The 6901-nt window shown below is 43.7% G+C and overlaps 1 non-coding gene across 1 annotated transcript; it reads right to left on the reverse strand.

The window, feature by feature from the left end:
• Positions 1–1171: 1171 nt before the first annotated feature.
• On the reverse strand, positions 1172–1280 carry LOC113833424. Its single transcript, XR_003481092.1, has one exon. It is a non-coding gene; the product is annotated as a U6 spliceosomal RNA (small nuclear RNA).
• Between the last annotated feature and the right edge of the window lie 5621 nt (positions 1281–6901).

The raw sequence follows: 6901 nt of genomic DNA on the forward strand, positions 1-6901 counted from the left end.
TGTGAATTGCTTTTGAAAGACACACAGCCGTAGCTGAGGTAGAATTGAAGGATGTTAGCACCCTGATTCCAATTTTACTTTTGGGTTATTATAATGTGGGCATTTTTTTTTTTTTTTTTTTTTGAGACCTGGTCCTATGTAGCCTAGGCTAGCATTGAGCCCACTATGAAGCTGAGGTTGAGGTTTGTAGGGAGCCGTTCCTGCATTCTCCATTACAATAATGGTGCCTGAAGACACCAAATGTAAATTACTTCACAGGCGCTGGGTAATTTCCATTCCTTTGATCTCTGCCTATCCCGTGGCTCATTTGGCCTGAGGAGCTGAAGCCATTCATAGGGTAACACATCCCAGGCGGCTGCTTGCCAGCCTTTATTAAGGGATGGGTTTCTTGGTTCAGGGTCTCCGCTCTGGTAAGCTTATGCTCTCCCCTCTCAAGATGCATTAAAGCTTGTCTGCAGAAGGATCCGAGTGTCCTGCGTGTATTTCTTGCCGGCGAGAACATACAGCGCGCGGGACAGAGGTTGGCTTTGAACTCCTCATTGTCTGGCCTTCACTCCTCAAGTGCTAGGATTTAGATGTGTGCCACCACTGGGTACTTAATTTAGGACCACATTCATGCTGGGCAAGGTCTCAACAACTGAGCTATGTTCCCAACCCTCTTTTTTTTTGTTGTTGTTGTTGTTTTTTTTTTGTTTTGTTTTGTTTTTTGAGACAGGGTTTCTCTGTGTAATAGTCCAAGTTGTCCTCAAATTCATGGAGATCTGCCTGTCTCTGCCTCTCCAGTGAGATACCACTACCTGGCTCCTCTTTTTTTTCCCCATTTCCTTGCTAACATTTATTTCTTTTTTTAAAATTTAAATTAGAAACAAGCTTGTTTTACATGTCAACCCCAGTTCCCTCTCCCTCCCCTCCTTCCCTGCCCCCTACTCCTATCCTATCCCCTTTCTGCTCCTCAGGAGGGTGAGGCCTTAAAAATATGGAATGTGGGCTGGAGAGATGGCTCAGAGGTTAAGAGCACTGAGGTGCTTAACTCAGAGGTCCTGAGTTCACTTCCCAGCAACCACATGGTGGCTCACAACTATCCGTTATGAGATCTGGTGCCCTCTTCTGGTGTGCAGATATACATGGAAGCAGAATGTTGTATACATAATAAATAAATAAAATCTTTAAAAAAAACATGGAATGCTTCATGAATTTGCATTTGTCATCTTTGAGCAGGGGCCATGCTAATCTTCTCTGTATCGTTCCGATTTTAGTATATGTGCTGCTGAAGCGAGCACCCCTCTTGTTTTTTAAAATAGGATCTCACTAGGTAGCCTTGGCTGTTCTGGAGCTCACTACGTGGAACAGGTTGGCCTTGAACTCATAGAGATCTATTTCTGCCTCCCAAGTGATGGGATCAAAGATGTGCACCACCACGCCCCTCCCCCCCAGCTCTCTTGTTTTGTTTTGTTTGTTTGTTTGAGGCAGAGTCTTACTGTAGACTGACTTTGAATTCACTGTGTAGCCCAGGCAGGCCTTGGATTTGGGATTTTTGAGCCTCAGCCTTCAGAGTACTACGGTTGCTGGTGATTGCCATCACACCATCATTATGAGCAGCTAGAAGTTAAATTTCTTTTTACTTAATGTGTGTGTGTGTGTGTGTGTGTGTGTGTGTGTGTGTGTGTGTGTGCGCGCCTGCATGTCACAGTGCTTATGTGGCAGTCAGAGAGCAACTAGTTGCAGTGGGTGGTTAGTTAGTTTTCTCCTTCCAGCGGATCCCGGGATTGAGCACAAGTTTTTAGGCTTAGCAGTAAATGCTCTTTTCTGCTGAGCCATCTAGCTGGTCCTAAGGGCAGCTTATTGTTTCTCTGGTGAAGACAGACATTGGGTTGTGGGTGTAGCTCTGCTGGCAGAATACTGGCACAGTATACTTGATGACTTGGGTTCTATCCCTAGCATTGCATGAAACTAAATGTGGCACATGCCTGCAACCAGAGCACTTGGGAGATGGTGGCAGCAGGATCAAGAGCTCAAAGTCATCCTTTGCTGTATACTAAGTTTGAGGTTAGCCTAAGCTACATGAGACCCTGTCTCAAATGAGAGGCAGAGGCAGGTGGATCTCTGTGAATTTGAGGTCAGCCTGCTCTGCAAAACAAGTTCCTGGACAGCAAAGGCTATACAGAAAAACCCTGTTTAGAAAAGAGAGAGAGAGAGAGAGAGAGAGAGAGAGAGAGAGAGAGAGAGAGAGAGAGAGAGAGAGAGTGGGGTGGGGGGAGGGAAGGACAGAGGGAAGTGTTATTTTAACTTTATAGCTGCTCACAAATGTCCAGTCTTTCCTGTTGATGCTCAGCATGGGCCTTAGAGTAGTGTTCATTTTGTCTATCATGTGAGGCTGAATTATTCTATTGAACACATGCTGTCATTCATTTAGTCAGCAGCAGGATGAACACTCAAAGGAGGGCAAAATCTACCATTTCCTCTACTCTATGCATCGCTAAGTGTCAAGAGATGATACTGTTTACCCAAAAATGTTTAAGAATGGGTGAGTGGCTGGGAGTGCTGGCATATGAACTTGGGAGGTAGAGACAGAGGATCAGGAGTTCAAGGTTATTTTCAGTGACATGGTGAGTTTGAGGTCAGCCTGAGCTACATAACACCCTGTCCTATGGAGGCAAGCATGGTTTGAGTAAAACACCATAGCTGCTTAGTAAGTGGATATGGTTGAATGGATTGCATTACCTTCATTCTAACTTCAAGCTGATCACTGACCAATTCCAAGGTGGTTATTTAGCTCTGTTGTGTCATAGAAGCCAAAATTAATAATGGATGTAATCATTCCAATTCTGAGGAGCAAGTGATCCCATGCGTGTTCGTTTGTGTGATGTTTACCTGCACTGTTCTCTCCTGTGACTTTTCATTACTGTTTGTTTCTGCCATTAATCTTTCCTTTCGGAACGGGGAGAGACCGCCTTTGGCTATTTTCATCTTATTGTATTAGATCTTAGAAAGGCACAAGTCCGATGTATATAAGAGACAGGAAGGAGGCTAACACCTGGAGGAGAGAAATTCAATAAAAGTTTGTTTCCCCAAGGATGGATGTGCCAGAAGCAGTGGCTTGAATCTGCGAAATGACCCAGCCATTACTGAGCAGTGCAGACAGCCAGGTTGAAGGGTGGGAGTTCCCCCCTCTTTCCTTTGCACTGAACATTTGCTCCAGTGAAAAATGGGATTAGAAGCCCTCTGTGTGAGTCATCCACTTGGGCAGGAAAAAAAATGTTACTTTTATGCTGTCCATTAAGACATTTACCTGTCCCATATGCTCCGGCACTTACCAGGGAAAGAGGAATTTGCCCAATAAAAATTGAGAGCACATTCCTGAAAAATCGTTTTCCATAAATCTTGCAAATTACATTCCTCACACAGTCCAGGCTCTAGTGAAGCTGTACCTCTAGGGAGGGATGATGGGGAAATAACCATGAACGGCGGCGATAAGATCTTGTGCAGCTCTAACCAGCACTCCTGGCTGACCTTTCTACACAGGAAGTGTTCACGCTGGCTGCCTGAGTTGCTGTGAGCACTATAGATAACATGCCCCCAGAGAGAGTGCTTTCCCTAAAGCTGGCGACACACAGCCCAAACTTCCCCAGGGTGTCGGATTCCAGCTCCTATTTGCTAAATGCACCTAGATGAGTGTGCACAAGGCTCTGCTGACCAAAATCTCTACAGCCCATTGGGTGGTCCTTTCATTTACCTTTCAAGTGGTCTCACTTAGGACAAACTGTGGGGATCAGGAAATCTCCATCTTCAACTTTCCCTTTTGGGATGATGTCTGATTTCCCTAGAAATATCAGGAGTGTCAAATATGGTTTAGAGATGGCAGGTTGGTTCACTCCTTTTCCTTGTATGGTGTTTTGGTCAATTGGTGTAACATGGAGTATACTGCCATCTCCATTGTACCAGGAGGTAGAAATCCACCTGTAGACTGCCATTTGAGGCTGTGTAGGTTGTGCTGTCCACAAACAGGCCAATCCAGGCACAAACTGGATCTGCACTATGGTCCATTGTCATTTAATCTGACACATTCTGACTTTGTGGCCAGGACGGCTTTAAGCACTTGACATTGCTGCCTCAGCCCCCTTCCTGAGTGCTGGGATCACAGGTAGATGCTATCTGCCACTATGCTCAGTGATCAGCAAGCTTCTTCTACTAAACTTTGTAATTTGATTTTTTTGAGAAAGGTACTTGCTTGATAGCCCAGATTGACTTCAGACTTGTGATTCCCCTGTCTCAGCTTCCTGTGTACACTGATTACTGATTTAATCTACTGTGCAAGAGTTCCATATTGATAGTTTGGCTTTTGCTTTTTTGCTTTGAGACAGGTCTCATGTAAGCCAGGTTGGACTCACACTTGGCGTGTATTCTTGGCTGTACTTTAACTCTTGATTCTCCTGCCTCTGCTTCTGGAATGGTGGGATTACAAGAATGGGCTGCCACTCCAGATTTTGGCTTTTAAACCAAAATCTGATTGGGTTTTTGAATCCTAGAAATGAGTTTTATGATTTGCTGGCTATAGTCATTGACCTGGGAGAATATGAAAGTTGAAAGGAATCTTTTAAAAACAAAATCTAGGTCTGGCATAAATGTGGGATAGGTAATCCCAGCTACTCAGGAGGCTGAGGCAGGAAGAGTATAAATTCAAGGCCTTCACAGGCTACAAAATGAGACCAGTGCTAGCCTGGGCAACACAGTAAGATTCTGTTTCAAAGTAAAAAATTCATTATCTGGAGATGAAGTGCAGTGGTAGAGTACTTTGCTAGCATGTGTGAGGCCTGGTTCAATCCTCAGTGCCACTAACCAAACCATCCAGCTAACGATGAAAACCCTGGACTTGGGATTTTGTAGCTCAGTTGTAGAGCTTCCCACTTATGCAGTAGGCACTGGATTCCATCCCAACACTGCATAAACTGGGGCATGGTAGGACACACCTGTCATCCCAGCACTCAGAGGTGGAAGCAGGAGAATCAGAAGTTTCAGCTACCTAATGAACTTGAGGCTATTGTGGGCTACATGAGATCCTGTTTAAAACAAAAAAGATACAAAACCAAGCAAAAGCCCTAACACTAAAGCCACTAAAGCTAAGTTACACGTTAGGATATTGTTTGCAGTTAGTGTTTGCTGGAGAAAGAATTATTCTTCCCCGTTCAATATGGAGGTCTATCAGTAATAGATGCAATGACTTATCCACTAGTTCTGCATTTAGGTTACTTTTTCATTAAAAACCCTGGGCTTGACTGCTAACTGATCAATTGTGAAGCTGTGCTGTGATAAGCAACAGTGTTTGGTGGTCAGAAATAGCTGCCGAGTCTCTAGGGAAACTGGGAAGGACTGGCTTACTTCATTGAAGGTTGTGTGGTAACTGATGTATGGCATCAGCATACTGCTGAGTCAGGCTTCTCAGGCTAATACTGTGCCCTTGGAAACATGGGCATCAGCAGCAAGGCTAGAGCCTCTGCCCTGTTAGGCAGCTAAGGGAGGAGCGTTGTTGTGTTTCCACTTCTGCAACACTTTCTGCCTTACTTACTAGATAGTGGGGCTTGGAACAACATAGGCTCTTATTCCCCCAAGCTTAAAAATCTCAAATAGGGGCTAGAAAGATGGGCCAGTGGTTAGAGCACTGGCTGCTCTTGCAAGAGGACCCAGGGTGGATGTCCAGCGCCCACATAACGGCTCACAGCCACCTGTAACTCCACTTTCAGGGGTGATGCCCTTTTCGGTGCACAGACACATACATCCATACACAAACAATGAAATTTTTTCAAATTAAAAATTCTTACAACAAATACGTAATATCTATATAATTTAAATTAAAAAATATTTTTAGACAACAGGGTGGTTGTGGCACATGCCTTTAATCTCTGTACTTGTGAGGCAGAGGCATGTGGTCTCTTGAGTTCGAAGTCAGCTTAGTCTACAGAGTGAGTTCCAGGACAGCCAGGACTACACAGAGAAAAAAAACAAAAAAACAAAAACACCCAATATTGAAAAAAAAAAAAACCAAAAAACTCAACAACAACAAAAAATCAAGTCTTATTACAATAGCCCAAACTAGTCTCAAACTCACCATCCTCCTGTTTCATCGTCCTAAATGCCGTGATTACATTTTCATACCACCACACTTTGCTAAGAAATCTATTCTTGGCTGGGCCTTGGTGGCACAAGCTTTTAATCCCGGTGCTCAGGAGGTAGAGGCAAGTGGATCTCTGTGAGTTTGAGGCCAGCTACATAGTGAGATGATGTCTCAAAAAACACGAACACAAAGGGAAAAAAAATTATTCTTACAGTCTTTGAGTATAATTTCTTTGAAATCTTTGAACAACTCATTCACTTATCTGAATTTTCTGTTTCCTTTTCTCTTTTCTCTTTTCTTCTTTTCTTTTCTTTTTCTTTCTTTCTTTCCTTCTTTCCTTCCTTCTTCTTCTTCTTCTTCTTTTTTTTTTTTTTTTTTTTTTTTTTCTAGACAGGACAGGGTTTCTCTGTGACTTTGGAGGCTGTCCTGGACCTAGTTCTTATAGATCAGGTTGGTCTCGAACTCACAGAGATCCACCTGCCTCTGCCTCCCAAGTGCTGGGAATAAAGGTGTTCGCCACTGCTCAGTAGTATAACTTTTTTTTATTGCAGGGCTTTTTTTTTTTCTTCCGAGACAGGGTTTCTCTGTGTAGCTTTGGAGCCTGTCCTGGCACTCTCTCTGGAGACCAGGCTGGCCTCGAACTCAGAGAGATCCGCCTGCCTCTGCCTCCTGAGTGCTGGGATTAAAGGCATGCTCCACCAATGCCCATCCCTTTTCTTTTTTCTTTTCTTTCTTTCTTTCTTTTTTTTTGCAGGGCTTTTTTTTATAATAAAGTTTATAAAATGTATTTAA

The sequence above is a fragment of the Cricetulus griseus genome, assembly GCF_003668045.3.
Source record: "Cricetulus griseus strain 17A/GY chromosome 1 unlocalized genomic scaffold, alternate assembly CriGri-PICRH-1.0 chr1_0, whole genome shotgun sequence".
Lineage (NCBI taxonomy): Eukaryota > Metazoa > Chordata > Mammalia > Rodentia > Cricetidae > Cricetulus > Cricetulus griseus.